The sequence below is a fragment of the Balaenoptera musculus genome, chromosome 1, assembly GCF_009873245.2.
Source record: "Balaenoptera musculus isolate JJ_BM4_2016_0621 chromosome 1, mBalMus1.pri.v3, whole genome shotgun sequence".
Lineage (NCBI taxonomy): Eukaryota > Metazoa > Chordata > Mammalia > Artiodactyla > Balaenopteridae > Balaenoptera > Balaenoptera musculus.
Genome location: NC_045785.1, coordinates 169272968 through 169295420, shown reverse-complemented (window position 1 = coordinate 169295420; position 22453 = coordinate 169272968). Strand labels below are relative to the sequence as shown.

Sequence of the window (22453 nt, the reverse complement as noted above, 5' to 3'; positions counted from 1 at the left end):
ACTAAACCAATGTTACACAAAACAACAGGTGACATCCCAGAATCATGTAACTGAATGATGTGGGGCCAGAACTCCATTACATGATCATTGGACCTGAAGGAGCAGAGAAAACACCAGACTCATTTCAACCCACTTGGCACATGGAAAAGTACTCTCCCATTGCCTAAATTATTCCCAGTTTGCAAGCGAAGCAACTTGGGTGTCATGAAAAAGGTAATTCAATTCTGAAATGCTATTTTCCGCATGGAAGCAGGAATCTGCTGAATGCTGTTCAGAAAATCCGACTGACTCCAGAGGGTTCAATACCAGGCAGGATGGAGAGCATGATTTCCTGCACCCTTGCTCTGCCTCTGGTACTGCAGCAGATGCGGGAAGAGGGTAACGGACGACTCACTGATCCGCCTTGCAGGAGCTAACCATGCAGGGCGGTGGTTTGCCTCCTTTCCTGAGCTGTGAACCTGTTTGAAAGTCTGATGGAAGCACAGACTTTCCAAATTAAGAGCCCCTCTATACTGTGATCCTCATATGACAGTCATTACCAAGGGGTCCACAGGTCTAAGGGGAGGACCTGGGTTTAGGAGACCAATTAAGTAATTGATGATAGCCTAGAAAAGTAGGCACTAGGTGACTTTCCTTCAAAAACGGAGTGAAGGAGACAACATTTAGATATATTTGGAAAGAACTAGGCATCCAATTGGTAACTGACAGCATGCCAAGAACTTTTAGTAAGTTCACGGAAGGTAGAACTGAGAAGAGACGGCTTTCTGTCTTAAGTACAGGACAAGGCGGAAAGAACCACAATATTTTACTTCTTGCACATCACCAAAAGACAAGAATTAAGAAATAGTCCGACCCTGACAACCATGGCTTAGTGGCCAATACAAGGAATTCATAGAAACAAGAGTAAAACTTTTCAGAGAGAATCACATGATCACTGCAACACACACTCCATAAAGTCCCATTTGTCAGAATATCCCATAAAATAAAACGCGTGAAAAGCTTCAAAATGACGTTTTTGCATTTTAAAAGACAGAATGAGGGAAACATGGGAGCCTCTTCACATACTAATGAAATCCTTGCCAGGACCACGGGGGGACAGTCAAAGATGTCAAGAGGCCACTTAACTCTTTAGCATATAACACATGGCATTATACTCTGTAAGTTTTAAAGGAACATGAATGTCTCCTAATCTTATAGGGAACAGCTTACCTTTCAAACTGCAACAACGTTAGCGTAGGATTTTTTCCTTACATCTTCATAATGTAATGTTGTTTCACTGATGAACCAGTAAATTGTCAGCTCTATTCATTTGTGTGACGTGAGCAAGGATCCAACCCAAAAAAGGAAAAAAAAAAAAAACAACAACAAAAAGTGAGGTCAATTTTCTTGGCTGCTGAATTGAATACAATCTCCCAGGCAAGAGAGTTAAGTACGCATTAATAGCTATGACTTAGTTGGCGCTGCCTTCTGCCAGTGTTTGATTTTCCTATATCTATACTCAGGGCTGTATTAACGTTCCCGCTAAGGGACAGTCCTCATTACTTATTTTAAGTTTTCTTCCTTCTCAGCTTTATCAGATGTATTAATCTTCCGCTCCTCTCTTATTTATAGTGCATGCTCTGGTTAAGGTTTGAAAGCATTTTCCATTATAACACCCATTTATAACTTGCAGAAAAAACAATTCTTCTATCACAGGGATCAAGGGACTTTACTTATTTCACTTTGGTCTCAAAATACTCGAGTTTCTCCAAATCAGAGGGGTTTGTTTCTTATTTCTCCGATCCTCAAAAAAAAAGATAAAAAGGAAGCAGGTAGAGGGCAAGTTTCCTGATTGGAAAAACTCAAAGCTTCGGTTTTAAATAAGCCCCCAGTGGATTTTCACCAAATATGCTTTTTTTTCAAAATGCTGTTTTTGGTAGAATGTTTATCAGAGGAAAACTATTAGACTGAACCTCAGGAAACTGCCAATGTTTTACAAGAATGGCAATTCCGTATGATTTAACTTAATACCTCTCATATCTTTATCCTTATGTAAAAGAAAACTGTTCAGAGCAACACAGTGACCCCTGGGATATCCAGGGGAATTCTGTGCCAGACTTGTAGCCTAGGGAAGGGAGAAGGGAGAAGAAAAAACGGTTGTGACCAACAGATAACTGAAAGGCCCTAACAATTTGTTTGGTGCCCTAACAATTTGTTTGGTGCACACTTTCATGCAGTTTGTTCCGTAAAAAATGTGGGAAAGCTCATTAATCTGATGGCACCAGGCCATTTCCATCACACCCCTTGAGGCATGAATGTGGTAACCATAGACTTTGGGGAGTGAACACTTCAAAGAGATGCCTGTATTGTGATTAGAAGATTCTCAGAGGGGCTCTAAATCATATTCACTCAAGACACCCTTCAAACCCACAGCTTTTTCCCTTTTCTTTAAAGAATGAAGTTAAAAGTAAAATGCTTGACAATTAAACAAGATTGAGGTTTCAATTTCAACTTCGCCTTAATACCCTAAGACCACAAGAAGCAATTGGAATCAAACTTTGATCATTTGCTTTCATGCTCAAGAGAAACTATTAGAGTATGAGAAAACAAAGGGATCGTTTTAAAAGTTCTTGCATAGAGGGAGAGCTGAAGACCAACTAAGCCCAGAGACCAAGGAGGCTTCCAGTACACATTGGAATTTGATAGGGTCTAGAATCAAGAAAGGAAGACGCTAACAGAGAAAGACAAATATCATATGATATCACATATACGTGGAATCTAAAAAAAAAAATGATAGAAATGAATTTATTTACAAAACAGAAATAGACTCACAGATATAGAAAACAAATTTATGGTTACCAAAGGGATCAGTGGGGAGGGTGATAAATTAGGAGTTTGGGATGAACAGATACACACTACTATATATGAAATAGATAAACAACAAGGACCTACTGTATAGCACAGGGAACTATACTCAATATCTTGTAATAACCTGTAACAGAAAATAATCTGAAAAAGAATACATGTATATAATTGAATCACTTTGCCATTCACTTGAAATTAACACAACATTAGAAATTAACTATACTTCAATAAAAAAGAACTCCCCTCCCCCAAAAATAGGAAGATGTTCTGCAAATAAAAATAGGTGTATTTGGTATACTCGTAAATGAAAAAGAAGGCAAGATGACTCGAATGTGAGAATCCAACTCTATTTATTTTCTAGGACTGGGAACATAGGAGGCCTTATTAAAAACCTGCAATTTAGGGCTTCCCTGGTGGCGCAGTGGTTGAGAGTCTGCCTGCCAATGCAGGGGACACGGGTTCGAGCCCTGGTCTGGGAAGATCCCACATGCCGCGGAGCAACTGGGCCCGTGAGCCACAACTACTGAGCCTGTGCGTCTGGAGCCTGTGCTCTGCAAGAAGAGAGGCCACGACAGTGAGAGAGGCCCGCGCACCGCGATGAAGAGTGGCCCCCGCTTGCCGCAACTAGAGAAAGCCCTCGCACAGAAACGAAGACCCAACACAGCCAAAAAAATAAATACATAAATAAATTTATAAAAAAAAAAACCCCTGCAATTTGTATAAGTATAATGAAGCATTAGGAAAGAACCCACCCAAGTGACACTACAGGGTAAGATGCCTGAGGGAAACTCATTTAGGTTGTTACTTTTTTTTTTAAGAAAGCTTAGGACTCCAGAAGTACAAAAGAAGGATCTGAAGGAACAAAAATCCTTTAGGTGCTGATTTCATCAGATAATAAGTTACCGTCCAGGTAATCACGCCAATGGTCATGACCGATGTGGCTGTGATTTCAAGTTAACATTTAAAACACATAGCTGGTCAAAGCCCACCTCTGAAATCAATGAAAATTCAAACTAACATTCACACTGTTAGTAACAGCGTTGGGAACAGGTTCTCCTCTGACCCCACGTATAGCACTCATCTCTGAGCAGAGGCATTCAACTCAGGATCATCTTACTGTGACCTCCCACACCTGCAGGGGCAGCTCAGGTCAGGGGGCAGTGGGACCCTGCTCTCAAAGTCTTGGGGAGGAAGAATTACTACCTTAGCCACTCAACTCCCTTTTTCTTTCTTTTTTTAATAAATTTATTTATTTATTTATTTTTAGCTGTGTTGGGTCTTTGTTTTTGCGCACGGGCTTTCTCTAGTTGAGGTGAGCAGGGGCTACTCTTTACTGCGGTGCACGGGCTTCTCATAGCGATGGCTTCTCTTGTTGTGGCTCATGGGCTCTCTAGGCACGCGGGCTTCAGTAGTTGTGGTGCACAGGCTTCGGTAGCTGGGGCACACGGGCTTCGGTAGTTGTGGCGCACAGGCTTCAGTAGTTGTGGCACGCGGGCTCAGCAGTTGTGGTGCACGGGCTTAGTTGCTCCGTGGCATGTGGGATCTTCCCGGACCAGGGCTCGAACCCGTGTCCCCTGCATTGGCAGGCAGATTCTTAACCACTGTGCCACCAGGGAAGTCCCGCCACTCACCACCCTTTTAGACATGCACAAAACCTTTAGGAGTTGTTGCAAGAAGAGAAAAGATGTCTGCCTACTGCTTCTAGAATTCCTGACGGAAGAATCTGGAGCCCAAAGGGACATGAGCTAGTTGTCCACGGGCAATTGGGGTCTTGCTATTTGGGAGTTCTCGGGAGGTAAGGGTAAAGGAGGAATTAGAACTTAGCTCTTTGCTCTTCTCCCGCCCCAGTTTCTGCATATTTTTGCCATAAACCCCTCATGCCCATTCCATTTCAGGCTCTGTCCCATTCAGGGATTGGGAGTGAGGGAAGACAGATGGGCATGAGAAGGGTATGTGGGATTTGCTATTACCTCAACGGTCTCTTCTTACTACAAAATGCAAATACACACCTCCCCAGATCAATTTCATTTTAAATGGTGAAAACCAACCCAGGTGGAAGATTTCTTCTTCAGTATAGCAGATAATGTACTAAAGAATAGAAAGCAAGACTGTTGCAGACCTTTAAGAAGTTGAGTTACAGCATGACTGAGACTTTTTCTGGGTAATCTAGCAACTCACTACCATGTATCTCATTTCTTTTTTCTTGTCTGCAAATAGTCTGAATTGCAACCAACCAGTTTTAAAATGTACACTAGGACACTGCTGTTTTATAAACTAGGAGTTACCTATACCCAATTCATTATTGAGATTGGACATATGAACTGACAAAAAATTAATTCATTCCAGGATGGAAAACTACCAGATACACTCACATAGATTTTGCTTTGCACAACTTCACTGGGCATCTTTCACACGGATTATAATGTGAATTGTGCCACCCCACCACGGTTGCATAGTGTACGGTTGGGGAAGGAAGCATCTGGAATTTTTCCCTAATCCAGAGTATATTTTTAAAGGAAATCCAGAGAACCAAGTTACCAGTTTCTCTACTCACAAAGACACTGATCCCAAGGCAAGAGGACTGGTACCACCCCCATCCCTACCAGCCTCTGGGCTGTTGCAGGCACCTCCTTAGAAGACGGGGAATTACCTCTCTACCTTCAGAGGGACAGAGATCTGTTCTTCAGGTCCCAAGTACTAAGAATGGATATTCCAATAAAAAGAGAAGCCATTTAGCACATAATGTTCATGAATCATGGTGGCACTACAGTGGAACCCAACGATTAACAGCTTGGCTATCCTTGATGAAAAGCACATTTTCAATTCCAAAACCTTAGGAGTATGTCTTACTAGGAGGAGTCACCTGTAACCTACTTACAGATACCAAAGCCTGTGCATCATACACTGTCAAAACGTAAATGGATGGCAAAAGATTTTTAAAAGGGGGAACAAATATAGTTCCACTGATCCAAATGAATATGACTTTAGTACAGTCAGATAGTAGCTGATAAACAGAAGAAATTCCTAAGCTTTCTAGATTCCCTGCCATAGGTTGTTCATGTGGTTCTAAATAAGTTTGATTATTTGAAGATTTTTTTCAAGATTTTTAGAAAAGCAATCAGAAAAGATTATCCTGGGCAGGCATAGGATATACAAACAAGTTACTGGTTAATGGGAAGATTTGGGGCAAAGATGACTTCAAACCCTACCCCACTCCCCAACACACACACACACATACAACCAAGCTTGCTATAATAAAAGAGAAACAGGGAACAATATAATTAACATGGTATTTAAAAATGACCCTTGAAAGGAAGAGTAGGTCAGAGACTGATATAGTTTTGAAAATGGATAATAATCCAGCAATGTAATAGATACAGCTTTTTCAGTGATGGATACAATGTAAGGCTTTCCCCCAGTTAAACTGAACTCCAACTTAGAATTCCAGAGTTAGATCTCCCTATGGTTGTCACTCTACAGTTAGTTTTCACAAGTTCATTAATACTGGCTATCTTCTGATGCAATTTCTGAAGGAGAAAGCTCTTCTGTAAGAAGGACATAATATTTTTAAAATAAGTGACCAAGATCCTTGATTCTAGCACATTGCTGATCATTTTTCTTCCACTTTAACCCTAGAAACATGGAAAGTCAGAAAGGGAAAGGAACAAGGATAAGTAGCAGAAGAGAAGAAATGCGAAAAACTAAGAGAAAAGAAAAATAATGGAAGGAAAGAGGAAGATGAAATGTGAGGGAACACATAGTCCATTCACTCAAACTCGGAGTACCGTTAACACAGTCAAAATCAAATGGAGGGCAACTTCCCCTGGGTTTATCACCCCTTTCCCTGGAGGATGCAAGAACGCCATTGCTGGCAGAGATCTAGAAGATGGTCCGCTCCAAAGTCCTCATGTCACCAGTGAGGAAAATGAGGCCCTGGAAGGACAGGTAACTTACAAAGTCAGGACAGGAAGCCAGGTTCACTGTGGAACAGTCTAAGGTTCTACAGACCACAGCTGCCTGAAAGCCGTAAAGGCTCTTCCAAGTCATAGACATTTGCTAATGACCCAAGGAGTGAGGTAAGATGGAGATGCCCTTCTTTCTCTGGGGGGAAAACACAGATCAGCTCACAGTACTTGAACCCACAGGAAGAGCTGGAATTGGGCAACGCCACAGCTGACCCAGCTTCCGGGGTAATCTGACCCTTGGAGACAGCACACTCTGAATTTAGAAGTACAAGCCCCAAGTCCAATTTCTTACATTCCCAACAAACTGTCTCTGGTGGTGATTACGCCATAACATTTCTGAAGATTAATTAAGAGCCTTTCATACATCACTTGGCTTATAATTAACAGCTCCCCCTGTCTTTAATAAAATAGATAGCATGAAATAAACAAGGGAGACCAGGCAGTAGGTAAAACCTAAGCCCAAATGATATCATCAGCCTCTACCCATCAAGACAGAGGCAAAGAAGCAAAAGGGGATGGAAAAGATGAGAGGGGCGTGCTGAAGAGGGAGATGGGGGGAGAAAGAAGGCATTTGCTCAATCGGTACCTATTTTCAGAATTTCCTTCAAGCTGGCTCTGACTGAGAGCCATCACTTATTAAAAGATGTAACATGATGCTTCCTTTGTTAAGGCAAACCTGCAAGCAGACCCCGAGAGAAAATAAAAAATGAATTAGGCAGAATGTATTAGTCTGCTTGAAGAAAACAAAGATTTAGCTATTGAGACTGATTCCTTTTAGAAATAGTTCAATTTTGTCTCCAAAATCCACAAACCATTTTTCCCCCCTCTCCTTACCTATTTATTATTTTCTACAGTAGATCACACAAAAAGGGGGATGAATCATTTCCTAAACTTCTCCTTTCTTTTCAGATTCAGCTTGATGTATTGTCTTCATTTAAATTACAAATACACTAATCTGAAACACTGTTTACCAAGCAGCATTTTAAATGAAAGATACAAGAAATTGCATCACTCACATTTTAAGAATGACTTTAGACTCCGGACCTCATAAAAAACAGCCAACGGTGTTCTCTGTCTTGGCTGCTATATTTCAGTCCAGCTAATGAAATTCAATTAGTGAGCTTTGTACTTAGGACATTATGATTCTGATGGTTGGTCTGATGAAAACTGGTGTGCCAAGCCCTAGTCCTGTTTTTTGGCAGACTACAGTTAAGAGAAAAATTCAGTAGGGTAGATTGGCATGGGGAAAGTTAGTCTCAGAGGAGCTCACTTCTCACCATCATTAAAAAATATGGGAGGAGGAGAGCTGTTCCCTGTAAGGGCTCATTATTTACTAAGTGAATGGATTAGCTTTTAGAGAAACCTCAATACCTAAGTCTGTCATTATCAGTTTTAGGACTTTCCAAAAATAGTGATTGACCTAAAATAAACCAGTAACCAACTAAAACCAATAAATCACAGATTTAATTTGTTTTTAGGTTTTGATCTGCCTGAGCTTGTGTTCCAAATAAAAAGTATGGAGACTAGACTCTTAGTGATGTCTTTATAAACCTTCCCAATTAAACAAAGCAAGAAGTATCAAACAGGAAACCCTGAGCCTTTACAGTATGGATTCAGACTACACCGTCAGTCCAAGAGGTGCTGCATCTTTAACACCTGAAAGACTTTAACACTTGAAAACAGACACACGCTTAGCAAAAACCACTGGGCTGAAGCCTAGTACATTACATTGTCTTGATCCTACATCTGGACCACTGGCCTTTGATTCAAGGGCACCACACCTGCGTGGATAAAGCCGAACGGCAAGACAGAATCAAACTGATGATTATATGGCCTGATTCTTTGGACAGCAAAAGTAGACAAGCAAAAATTGAAAATTTCAGAAGGATATACAGCCACTGGTCTGTTAATAACAATCCTAATTAATTAGCCCACTGAGAGCTGAGCATCCATTTAATTTTCAAAGTTGTTTTCTTAAAACACAAACAAGCTCATATCAGTCCTTTGCTTCTCTCACAGGGAATGACACCACCATCCAACTTGTGTTACAGACAGAAACCAAAGAAACATCCTTGGCATCTCTTTTGTGTCACCACCATTATCCATTCCATGTCCAAAATCTTTCCCTCTTTTTGGAAAACAATTACGGGAACAATCATATGAAATTCCAGAAGTGGCATCTGACGTCTTGGTCCACTTCTTGGAAAGTTGTTCTAGAAGCTTTCAATTTTACCTGAGAGTGACCCAGGATTGAGTACAGATGCTCAGCCTGGACTCCATGTGCCCTTGGTGCTATTTTTCTCTGACTCAAAAATGGTACAACCCCATCTGTTCTTGATAGGAATACATCATCACATTGATGTTTTTTTCGATGATAAATCCATTCTGAAGTGAACCTTTCCTTGTGTCAAATACAAAAGGGAAAATGCACACTCACTTCCTTCCCACAAATGGGCTGCCTCTGATGTGTTTTCTCAGAATTCATTAGTAAAATGCCCTGCTAGACTGCCTTGCTCCAGCTTGCTAGAGCAGTCTGTACCTCTCTTCTCAAATCCACGTTGAGTGACTTCACATTGGTAGCTTGAAATCACCCACAGCGGGAGTATTTACACCAAGGAAATCAGCAAATGTACAATTCAGGTGTTTTTTAAACATACGGTTACCAAAGGGGAAAGCTGGTCAGGGAGGGATAAATTAGGAGTTTGGGATTAACATATACACACTACTATACATAAAATAGATAATCAACAAGGATGTACTGTATAGCATGGGGAACTCTACTCAATATTCTGTAATAACCTATAAACCTATATGGGAAAGGAATCTAAAAAAGAATGGATATATGTATATGTACAACAGAGACAGTTTATCAGCACATCACTGAAAAAGGATTTAATTTATTGTTTTCTTCTATGCAAATAAAAGGTACTATAGAGTGTCTTGTGTCAACACCCATCTTTTTTTTTTTTCTCTTTCCCTCTTTTGGGGGAGGCTAGCCAGAAATTCACCACCTCTTGTTCCTTGGCACAAGGCTAGACCATATTCCCCAGCCACCTTTGCAGGTAGGTGTGGTCATGTGATTGAGTTTCCCTCATGGGAAGAGACTAGAAGTGACAGAAGCCTCTCCATACTTGGCTGGAAACCACACCCACCAATACTTTCCACAGTATTTCCCTTTCTGGGGGCTTTTGCAGATGCTATGGACACCCCTGGATGCCATCCATTGAAGTCAGAGAGCAAGAGTATAGAAAGAGCTCAACCTTCAAACCCCACTAGAAAGAGACTCACCCCAATCAGGAATACCCACTGTGAACTTTAAATGCGAGAGAACAATTAATTTTTCTTCTATTTGAACTATTTAATATTTGAGGGTTTGTTTGATTCACCAGTCACCATCACTGTTAACTAAAGCCTCTTTCAACTCTTCTTTCAACCACTGTCTTTCTTTCCCCCAGCTGATGTGATAAATCTAGGCATGAGGACTGGTCAAGATTGAGAAGACAGAAATAGGAGTCCTAATATAATATTGATTTCTCACTTAGAGTTTTTATTTCACTTAAGAGTTTTGGGTTCTATGCGTTGTTCACTTCAACAGTCAACGGCTAGAAACCTGTGTTATTTCCACGTGCTTGTGGTGCCGTGTGCAACTTATTCTTTTTCCCTTTAGTGATGTCACCTAAATGAAATGTTCCAATTTAGAATCATTTCCACGTTAGAAATATATGAAGAATTCAATCCATATGCCCTACGCCTTGTCAAGGAAATTAACTATAAAGACAGTGTCGATATTATACAATTAAAATGAGAGCTCTTAACATATTTCATTTCCCCCTGACCTGACTTTCTTCACTCATTAGGAACAAAAAGTATGAATTCATTATTTGCAAATAGTCCAGATTGCTTAATGTATTCTAGAAAGAACTAAGACACCCCCTTGTGTGCACATGCACACACACATACACTCAAGCGTGCAAGTTTCTGTCTCTATCAAGGGCAAAAATAATAATTAAGGTAAAGAGAAGGAGCCATTCTAAGTTGTTAACCATGTAGGCTTAGCGGAACTATAAGTGTATTTTTAGTCCATGTGTTTGTATCTTAAGGTTTTCTCTTTCTCTAATGCTCATGATGAAGACAGAAAAGGAGGGAGGGAGGGAGGAAAGTAGGGAAATTTTTAAAAAATTGTTTTAATCTCCCCATATTATTTACTATATAAAGCAGCTCAGGTTTTCCTCCCTGTAAGCTTGTATAAGGAGTCTATTTGGGGGTGTTTGGAATTGCTGTGCTTTAAAAAATTTAACAATCACAGCTCTGAAGCTTAATCACTTGTATGTGTTACAAGACCAGATGGTTCAAGTGGGTGTTTGTTTACAAGCTCTTTGTATAAGGTTTTTAGCTGCTTCTTAGACCAAAGCTGGTTATTTCAACTAACAAAGGAGGCAATGAGGAATTGATGAGAAACCCCTGGATTTCACAGATCCCTGGACTGTGAGGCTTCACTCCACCATTGTCCTGGGCACTTTTACAAGGATGTATTTAGAACCTAAGAAACACAACATATGCTTCCCATGCTCTGAGCTCTTTATGGAACTCTGGCAGACTCTGGGGGAAGAAGGTATCTATCCCGGGCTCAGCGCCGCTGGATGCTGGCAGTGGACCAACCAGAAAAGACCAGAGCACCCTGACTTCCCTACGTCTTTAACTATCTTGAAGCTCTAGAATTTTAAGGTGCTTCCTGTTTTCTACCGGCTTCTGGAGCTGATCTGTTTCACCAGCCGTGTCCTCCTCCAGCTCCCTCCTTCCTGAAGTGGGTGAAAGGACAGCAAGAAAACTTCCTTGGTGGCCGCCCTATTCTTTGTTTCCTCTGCATTAACCACACAGCCAATATTGGCAAACATGCAAAGGATGCAGGTTTATTTACCACAAAGTAAATCCAATAATATTAAAAGTTCCTTAAGGGAGAATGAAAAGTGTCATCAAGGCACAAACTTTAATGGCTTTGAAAAGGTGAGCATATATTTCTTGTATTTTGGATGAGAAAATCCCCTTCTCCTAGCACCCCGTCTACTCTGGACAAGGTAAGTCAATGCTTGCTTATCTTCATTCTTAATAAGATGAATGATGTTTGGCATCGTTATCACACCTAGAATTAGTCTCTTACATCACTCACTAGCTGTCTGTCCTTTATGGGTTACCCAAACTGGTATCCTTCTTGTCACCACCCAATCAGTTCCAAGAAATAAGATATCTGAGGCAAAAGGGGCGGGAGAAGTACATGAATATCTCAGCATTTCAGTGAACTTGCTTCTACCATATTCTACAACAACTAGCAAGAACTAGCAAGAAATTACAAACTAACAAAAATGGGTTTGATCATTATCATTTCATTATCATTTCATGCATTTAATTCCTGTCTTTTATTAGTTAGGGGAAAAAACCTTTTCCATAACTTCTTTGGATTAACTTAGCAAAAGGCAACATCATTTGACTGTGCCTTTAGGATAAGGAATGTGCATCATTTATCATTTATTCTCCAAAGAGCCACACAGTTTTTGGCTCATAGCTGGTGCTCCATAAAAGGATGCGGAATGAATGAAGGCATAAATTACTAGCTATGGCTATTCTCTTCCAATCGTAATGAACTCAAACCTTAATTTAATGTATGCCATTAGCCTTTGCAAAGTAAAGTTAGGAACACCTAGCTATATTAGCATATTCATGACTTACGTGACCGTTTTTGTCTCCTGAAGACCACTCTTAAGAAAGAGCATTTTCCCAAAACAAACAAGGAAAAAGAACCAACTGATATTTTAGAAGAGAATATGCAGTATGATTTTTTTCCTCCATTTTCTCAACTCCTGATAACCATTTATTTATAAAACTAGCAATAAAAAAAGAAACAGATTAAATCAGGGATGTCTAAGTGATCTCAGAAATCGGATCGTCTGTCACCTCCCTATTATCAGGACAGCATGAATCAAACTAATATGTTCCAGATTCTTCTGTGTATTTATCTCTACTGTGGAACCCAAACAGAAGCCTGTCAATAAACTTTGAAATTAGGGGGGAAAAAAAAGAGCGTTTTCATTGTTTACAGCCTTTAATAAAGGAGAATGTGTATAGTCAAATACAAAGAGACTTGAAATATTGTCTTGATTTTTAACGAAAGTTATCAAACTTAGCACATATACTTTCTATGGCAACAGTGTCCACTGTATAGTAGTTGCTACTTGTGTCTCCCTGAAAATTATATGTTGACTCCTAACACCCAATGTGATGGTGTTTGGCCTTTGGGAGGTGATTAGATTATGAGAGTGGACACATGCCCCCCCCCCCCAAGATGGGATTAGTACCCTTACAAGAGGCCAGAGCACTCCCTTGCCCCTTCCTCCATGTGAGGTTACTGTAAAAAGACAGCCATGTAAGACGTGGACCTCACCAGACACTGAATCTGCTGGAGCCATGATTTTGGACTCCTGAGCCAAGATCTTGGACTCCCCATCCTCCAGAACCGTGAGAAATAAATTTATCTTATTTATAAGCCACCCAATTTATGGTATTTTGTGATAGCAGCCCAAACAGACTAAGACAGTCGTCAACCTTCAACTAAAACTTGTTAAGTGAATGAATCAATAGCAACCAGTTTTGTATCAAGGTAAAGACGTAGCTTGGGTGTAGAAAGTTAAACCAAAACTCAACTCCTGATTTGCTAACTATCCTTCCCTTACTGTGGACCATGATTGTGTATTCTTATTTGTGACATAAAATGAGTGGTCAGATGAAATAAGAATGTTTAAAATCAAGATGTGGTTTTTCCTCTCATCATATCCCTCTAACAAACCCTGGGAGAATCTAGCTACGTTTCTGCACGCATAGGACTCCTTCTCTGCAGACCAAAGCAGGTAGAAACACCAACCGTAGCCATGAAATAGCACTCGTGGTCACTATTTATGTTTTATATACTGTCAGCAGCAACATGCTGACAGTGTATAAGCATCAGATACAGTTATCCAGGCACTTAGATGATGCAGCAAGTGTCAATACTGATGTAACTATTTATAGCCCAATAAACGATGCTTTGAACAATATTAGTAACATTAAGCTTAGGTAGCACTCCTAGTATTAATGCCTTAATACAGATATATTGCTATAAGCATAGTTTACAGCATGGAACATAAACACAAATCCAGTGACACTGATAAATCACTTTCTTGACTGCTTAAAAATGTACTGCCAAAATGGGCTTTATGCATTACACAATGAAGCAGAAGGCAGCGATATATATTTAAATTTTCCATTTTTAAGCTGTCACTCAAAAACTTTTCATCCTTTTTTAGCTTATTGATCTTACCGGCTTGTGATAAGACTTCAGCTGCTTGGTTGGACTGTTTTTAGCTTCCCTTTCTTATTAAAAGAGCTAAATCAGGAATCATAAAATGCTACTAATTTAGCGTTTTTCAGTAGAAATGGAAGTTACGAACAGCACCAAAATAGTGTGACTCTCATGTCTTATTGCCCTAGAATCCCAGATTTAATTACCATGTGGTATAGCATAATGAAGGGTATCGTGATGCCATGTATCACTATATATACACTGAAAATAAAAACTGGTATTAAATATGCTAAAATGCTTGTTCCAGGTTCTCTGATCCTTTCAATTAAATATTTTTGCATAGGAATGAATTATACATATGTATATATAAGTTTATTATTATTGTACATAGAATAGATTCTGTGCTATTATTTCCCTTCTTTTTCTTTCAGTTACAAAGAAACCTCCATTCTTAAGGTCTTGACTACTCCTTACCTTACAATATACATCCTGCATCAAAACAACCAAAATACCATCAGCAGATCAACTGAGGTGATTGGCTAATTACGTGATCCACCAACTTGCATCATCCCCTCCACATATGCACGCTCTTTGGGCTTAGAGTGGCAAACTGTAGACCACAATCAGAAAACTTCCCAACTCAGAACCTTGCCTTCTCAAACCCGTGTCTGCTCTCACATGAGACTTCCTCTGAGCTCTTCAGCAAACTGTGATTTGTTTCTCCCCTCCCTTTTAGCCCCAAAGTTCAAGGCTCAGTATGGAAGAGAGAGCAGCCCTCATAGTTAATTGTCCCTATATCACAAAGGGCTGCATGAAAAGTGGAAGCCATAGCCTCCCAAGGCCAGGATCCATCATGAATAGCCCCGTGATGAGTGAGTTGCGTGCTCGTGATTGGGGATCTTAGTGTAGTCCTGAATCTCAGCCACTCAGATAGGACGAAACACTGGATTCGTTCTCACCACCCACCCAGGGCACCCTCCCGATGGCCTCGCCAGAAGGAGTGATGGCGGCAACTATTAAACAGCCATGAAATTTATTCTCAGTGGCAAGAACAGCTGGAATTTTAGTTACTATCATTATATCTAGCTTCTGAGAGAATCGTGAGAGCATGCAAAATAGCCACATTAGTTTAAAAAGTACATATGAACGAAGGGAAGGTATTTTTCTTTTAGTGTATCTAAAATCATTGGTCTTCCATAAATATTTCTTGCTCACTTGACAGCTCCTAACATCAATAACTTTAAACTTCCTGCACCATTTCAAACTGAGCCCCCAAATCATTCCTGGCACGGCTTTGGTGTCAGCTCCTAGCACGTGGACACCACCAAGAGTCACCAATTTTCTACAGAACTCACCATTTTGTTTGCATACCCCTCATTTCCATGAATGCTGCTGCTTCTCTGAACGTGGCCTCACAATCACACACATCCGGGCCCTCTGCTTTGTCCACAATCTGCATATGTACATGTACATGGGCGTGTGCACACCCAACCAGAGAGGCACATTTCCATTTCTCTTCCACATAAATATGGTGATGAATTGGCCGCTTAGAGCTTTTCTGACAGCCGGTCGAAATGGTAGCTCCAGTGACCAGGGATGTCCTGGCTCTTCCTTGCCGAAAGGTATTCAGCACACGTAATAATTATCCATATATCTCGTGCACTCTAAAGGCATGGCAATGCAATTTTAGCCTTAAAACAAGACCATATGACAAAAACCAAGGCCATTAGGGACCAATTGCGAGGATTCTCTGCAAGACAGTGATTTTCCAACTGCACTTACATATGCTGAATAGTTACCTCTGCACGACCGCACCTGCTCTCATTTATGTAACCCCTCTGTTTTCTGAAGCTTTTCTTAATAATGAAATAGAGTAAAGTTTTAAAGGCTTGCTGGCTTTTTTTTTCCTTCATTAATTTTTTTTTCATTTCCCAAAGCACAATATGAAAATGCTGAGGGTGAAATTTCTGCTCACGCCAGTGACCACATTTCAGGATTCGCTAGCTCCTTTCTTCTTTGCTTGCCCCTCTGCCCTGACTTCTCCATCTTTACTTTTGGCCCTGCTCCCTCTCTCTGAACTGAAGCCTGGTCTTCCAAGCCCATAAATGCTGACCTCCCCACTTGAGGTTCAGTGACATAATAATGTTGTCTCTGAGAGGATGTGATATCATCATAAATCTAGGAGCTGTCCCGGCAAAGGCTCCACTTGTAAAGTAGAAAGATGGCCAAAGTTATTTTGAAATAATATAAAATGTGGCTCAAATATTCTTTCATCTCATATTTTAAAATGTTTAGATAAATGAATAAAGCCATGCCCTTTTGACAGATAAAATTATAAATACTAAAAGCAATAATATGGTCCTTCATTAATGATTTATCAATTTGAGGGGCAGTGGGGAAAAAATCGTAAGACTAGTAAGAAGGAAAACATTAAAGACTCCACAAAATGAAAAACAGCCAAGACACTAGATTTTACTACCATTATTTCGGATTCTCTATAGACTCTGCCCAATTCTATTTTTTAATTGTTTAAAGAAAGAGAAATTATCTCTAAATATCAATTAATTGTCATTTGGTTCTTTAGCTTGTAAGACTGCATTGTAATATCTCATCTCTGGACATTTTTCTAAAATTATGAGATAATGGACTTTTAATGCAAGTCCATCGCTAATCTTTAATTACAAGACAACATGGATAAATGATGCCATAAGCAATAACTCAGTATAATAACATTTTTTAAAAACCTCCATATAGCCCCTCTCCACCGAAGAAGTAATCATACATTGCAGGAGGCAGTGTTCAGGAAAGTTCTGTGAAGACACCCAATAAAAAAATCCTTATCCCTGCATTGGGGCCATCAAAGCCAAGCTCAGTTTGCTTCATTCTGTACTCTGGATATTCAATTGTTTTTCTACTTCTCGCTGCTTAATTTAACAGCAATGAATCTTGGCCTGTTCTAAGTAAACAAGGGCAGAATGTATTGTGCAATTTCCAGTATAATACACTCAGAAGTTCCTAATTACTTGATCAAGGCATGTGTAAATAAGGGCACCTTATATAAAATGAGCCAATGATCATGGCTTGAGCATTCTACCAGTTGAACAATGTTCTGATTATCTAACCAGGTTCTAAATACGTATAGCTAATGTACGTTGCAGAATATCAAGGGTGTCATCTATAAGTGGGTGTGGTTCATGTTAAAAGCTGAGCTGTGTTTTCTCAATTCAGGTACTTGCCAGCTGACAGGCAGAGGAGTAAGTTATGACATCTCAGTAGTGATCCTGCCTGAGCATGTGTGAAGTTAGCTGTTCCTCCGATTGTCACCTCACTGGAACTATTTGCATTGGCAATAGCACATGGAGTTGGTTCTAACTTAAATCTGAATCTCTTAAAATGCCTTCAAAAAAGCTTGCCCAGTGGCGCTGCTCTGGAAATAAAGCCATTGTGTACATAGAAGCTAGCCTGCCACACGCATGACAATGCGGTTACAGACAATAGAAATGACCAAGTCTTGCAGAAGAAATCATAAAATTTTGAAAGCTAATAGATGTGGGTGTGAACAATTCCCGTGTCACTTGTGCCAATCACTTATCTGTCCAAAGCGTTCAATCAAGGAATAAACAAAACCAAAATTTAAAATAGAAAAAAAAAAACCCACAACAAAATAAACAAACAAAAAAACCAGATGAAACCCTAGTATTCTGCAATAATCTTAAAATTATACTTTCAACCCTAAAGGTGATAAAGAGTGCAAGATTATGAAGACAGATTATGAAAAGAACCATATCACTGTGGTGCCTAAAGTACTGAGCAATAGATAAAAGTCATTCTAAAGAGGGACTTCCCTGGTGGCGCAGTGGTTAAGAATCCGCCTGCCAATGCAGGGGACACGGGTTCGAGCCCTGGTCCAGGAAGATCCCACATGCCGCGGAGCAACTAAGCCCATGCGCCACAACTACTGAGCCCACGTGCCACAACTACTGAAGCCCGCACACCTGGAGCCCGTGCTCCGCAACAAAAGAAAGCACCGCAGTGAGAAGCCCGCGCACCCCAAAGAAGAGTAGCCCCCGCTCACCACAACTAGAAAAAGCCCACATGCAGCAACGAAGACCCAACGCAGCCAAAAATAAATTAATTAATTAAAAAAAAAAAGTCATTCCAAAGAACCCAGAAGTGGACAGGCTCGGTTACATTCTTATATTTCTTTGCTGAACTTTGGGGATACCTCTTTCTTTTTGCTCTCTTCCTCAATGGTTACTTCCTCGGAGACTCCTCTGTTGATTATTCCTCATTTCCTCATCCCCTGATTGTTAAAGAAGCTAAATCCTTGGACCTCTTTTCTCTTCTACACTCACTCCCTAAGTGGTCACAGCTGGCCTCTATAATTTTAAATACTATACATATGCTGACAAATCACAAATGTATGACGTTAGCCAAGATGTTTCCTCTGAACTTCAGACTCACTGATCCCTCTTCCTACTTCCTAGGCAATTCATTTGGATGTCTATTATGTATCTCAAAAGTAACATTTCCAAAATGGGTACTGATTACCCCTACCCTACTAAATCTATATGTACCCAGTATCTTCCATCTTCTGGTTGTTCAGACCAGAAACTTTAGAGACATCTTGATTCTTTCTTTCTCTAACACTGCTCACGAAATCCATTTGGTTCTTCCTTCAAAAGACTGGGTTCGTTCGTAAGATGTTACGGAAAAACCCAAATGACCGTTTTGGCCAACCCAATATATCCAGAGGCTGGCAAGTTCTCATCACCTCATCCTTACTACCCTGATCTACACCACCACCATCATTCTCCAGGACCACTGCAGTGGCACCCTGACTGGTCTTCCTATTTTCACACTTGCCCTCTCCAATCTACTCTCTACAGAGAAGTCAGAGTGATACTAATTTTTTTAAAGTACTGCTACTAATTATTATCTCTAATGAAATGAACAGATTTTAAGAGTATGAATTGATGAATTGTGACAAATGTATACATCCCTAAAACCATCTCAATCAAGGTATAGATTATTTCCATCACCCCAGAAAATTTCCCTTATGTCCCTTTCTAGTCGATTCCTTTCCAAATAGAGGCAACTAAATTTCTGATTTCTATTACCAAAGCTTAGTTTTGCCTGTTTCAGACGTTATCATGAGCAAAACATATGGACGCTACACACTATTTTTTGCACCTGGTTTCCTTTTGCACAGTATTAGATTTATGACATTCATCCATGCTGTTGAGTGTATTAGTCGTTCATATCATTTTATTGATGACTAGTATTCCACTGTATAAATATACCATAACTGATTCATTATTTGTTGATGGACATTTACAATTGTTTCCAGTTTTTAGCCATTATGAATAAAGATGCCACAAACACTCTGTACAAACTTTTTCTGGACCCATGTTTTCATTGTTCTTGGGTAAATACCTGGGTGTGGAATTACTGGGTCACAGGGCAGAAATTTTGAATTTCATAGAAACTGCCAGTTTCCCAAAGTGATTGTTCTATTTCACGCACTCACCAGCAATGGATAAGAGATCAGGTTGCTTTACATACTTCTAAGCAGTTCATCGTTGCCCGTTGGGTTTGTTGTTTTTGTTGTTTATTTTAATTTTAGCCATCCTAGTGGGTATAAAGTGGTATCTCATTGTGGTGTTAACTCACCTTTCTCTGATAACTAATGGTTTTGAACAAATTCTCATGTGCTTGTTGACCCTTTGTCTATGGTTGGAAATGTCCATTCAAGTCTTTTGCTCATTCTTTTTTTTTTTTAAATTAATTAATTAATTTATTTATTTTGGCTGTGCTGGGTCTTCGTTTCTGTGTGAGGGCTTTCTCTAGTTGCGGCAAGTGGGGGCCACTCTTCATCGCGGTGCACGGGCCTCTTCACTATCGCGGCCTCTCTTGTTGTGGAGCACAGGCTCCAGACGCGCAGGCTCAGTAGTTGTGGCTCCCGGGCCTAGTTGCTCCACGGCATGTGGGATCCTCCCAGACCAGGGCTCGAACCCGTGTCCCCTGCATCGGCAGCCAGATTCTCAACCACTGCGCCACCAGAGAAGCCCTTTTGCTCATTCTTAACGTGATCTTTTAAAACTAAGTCACATCTTGTCATTCCTCTGCTCAGAGTCCGACAGTATGTCAGCTCACTTTGTAAAAGCTACGATCTTAACAACACCCACTAAGGCACAACACAGTCTGCCCTCAAGGAACTCTGCGACCTCCTGTCACCCGCCCTCTGCTCCAGCCACTGTGGGCTCCTGTGTCCTCGAACAATTGAGGACCTTCTCAGAGTATCCTTGCTTTTCCCTCTGTGGGAAGTTTCTTGTCCCAGATACCCGCCTGCCCAATTTCTCACTTCTTTTAGTAACTTCTGGAATATTCCCACTAAAAAAGTAACCACATGTCCAGTGTTCTCTATTCTCTGTATCTAGTTTTATTTTTTCCATAATATTTAGCATTAAGATGTGATTTTTTTCATTGAGGTATAATGTACAATGTTGTGTTAGTTTCTGGTGTACAGCAAAGTGATTAAGTTATATATATATATGTATTTTTTTCATATTCCTTACCATTAAAATTTATTACAAGATTTTGAATATAGTTCCCTGTGCTATACAGTAGGTCCTTGTTTATCACTTTCAGTAGTGTGTATCTGCTAATCCCATACTCTTAATTTATCCCTATCCCTCCTTTTCCCCTTTGGCAACCATAGGTTTGTTTTCTATGTCTGTGAGTGTGTTTCTGTTTTGTAAATAAATTCATTTGTATAATATTTCAGATTCCACACAAAGTGATATCATATGATATTTGTCTTTCTCTCTCTGACTTTCTTTAGTTAGTATGATAATCTCTAGGTCCATCCATGTTGCTGCAAATGGTATTATTTCATTCCTTTTTATGGCCGAGTAGAATTCATATGTATACACATATATGAATCATATACAATAATCATATATATATATGATTATTTTTAAACTTATTTTTTACTCACTTTGCTCCCTTTCCTTCATCTTTTTTCTTTCATCTTTGTTTCTTCCTTTCTTCCTCTTCCTTCCTCCTTTCCTTTCTACTCCCTCCATTCCTCCTGCCCTCGCTTCCTTCTTTTCTCTCTATAGTTCATTATTTACCTCCCTCTAACAAAATGTAAGCTCTGTGAGAACACAGAACCTTTGTTCACTGCCGTATGTCCATTCATTCCACAAACATGCTGTTCACTACTGTATTCCCAGATCCTAGAACAAATTTTTAACTGTTTAAAAGTATTGAGAAGACTGTATATTTGGACTGTTTGCAACTTTAAACACATGAATTTTTAATCTTCAACTATGTTTACTTAAAAAGCTGCAATTATATATTTAAAAGAAAAAAAAAACACATTAAAACACAGAGCTAAAATCCATGACTTTTTTTTTAAATGAGGCTGAATAACACATGAACCAAATAGACTTTCTAGAACAAAGTGAAAAATTACACTGATAGATAGATTCTATTAAGTACAGTAATAATAAAATAGATAAACTAATCTTTGCTGACTGCTTACCATGTGCCAGGAAGTGCTAATCCTAACAAGAACCCAATGAGGGAAAATTGGGTCTTAGAGTGTTTGAACAACTTGCTAAATTTATATAGGTAGTCAATCACAGAGCCAGGATTTAAACTGTATTATATTGTATCAGTTTGCCAAAATATTTTATATACGTGTACACACACACACACACACACACACATACGTATATGGGTATAAATTTAATTTGAATTAGAAACAGAACATTAAAGAAAAAAGTCTGGAACACAGAGAAGAGAAAAGGTAACAATTCCAGTCCCTTAATGCACATATGCTTTTATAAAATTACCACAATGTGCATACTTTTATAGTTTTAAAATTTTACTTTTATAATAGTTAATATAAAATAATATATGTATCATATATGTAAATTATGAAACATAATAATAAAAGGAATCTTCACGAACCTTCTTTCCCAGGAAGGAAAGGAAGGGAGCAAAGTAATAAGCATTGCCAAAACCGATAAGGCTATCCAAGGACCCTTCTTCAATCGCACTCAGCTCCACTCCTTACCAGGAGTCAACACTATCTTGAATTGTGTGCATATCATTCCTTTTGTTTTCCTTGGAAATTTTACCACAAGAATCTGTCCCTAAATAATATATTGTTTAGATTTATTTCTACGTGACATTTCGAGATGGTATCATGCAGTATATAGTCCCTTTTGGTTGTTTTATGTTTTCTCATTAAATATTACCTTTCTATGATTCATCTATGTTAATGCATATAGATGATTTCATT

At 39.6% G+C, this 22453-nt stretch overlaps 1 protein-coding gene across 3 annotated transcripts in view; it reads right to left on the bottom strand.

The window, feature by feature from the left end:
- Positions 1 to 22453, bottom strand: part of ESRRG (estrogen related receptor gamma) — a 624815-nt gene that overhangs the window by 432880 nt on the left and 169482 nt on the right. For all 3 annotated transcript variants that reach the window (XM_036841541.1, XM_036841532.1, XM_036841523.1), the window contains one exon: positions 1210 to 1301. The gene's annotated coding sequence lies outside the window, so the exon portion shown is untranslated. The remainder of the gene's footprint in view (positions 1 to 1209; positions 1302 to 22453) is intronic.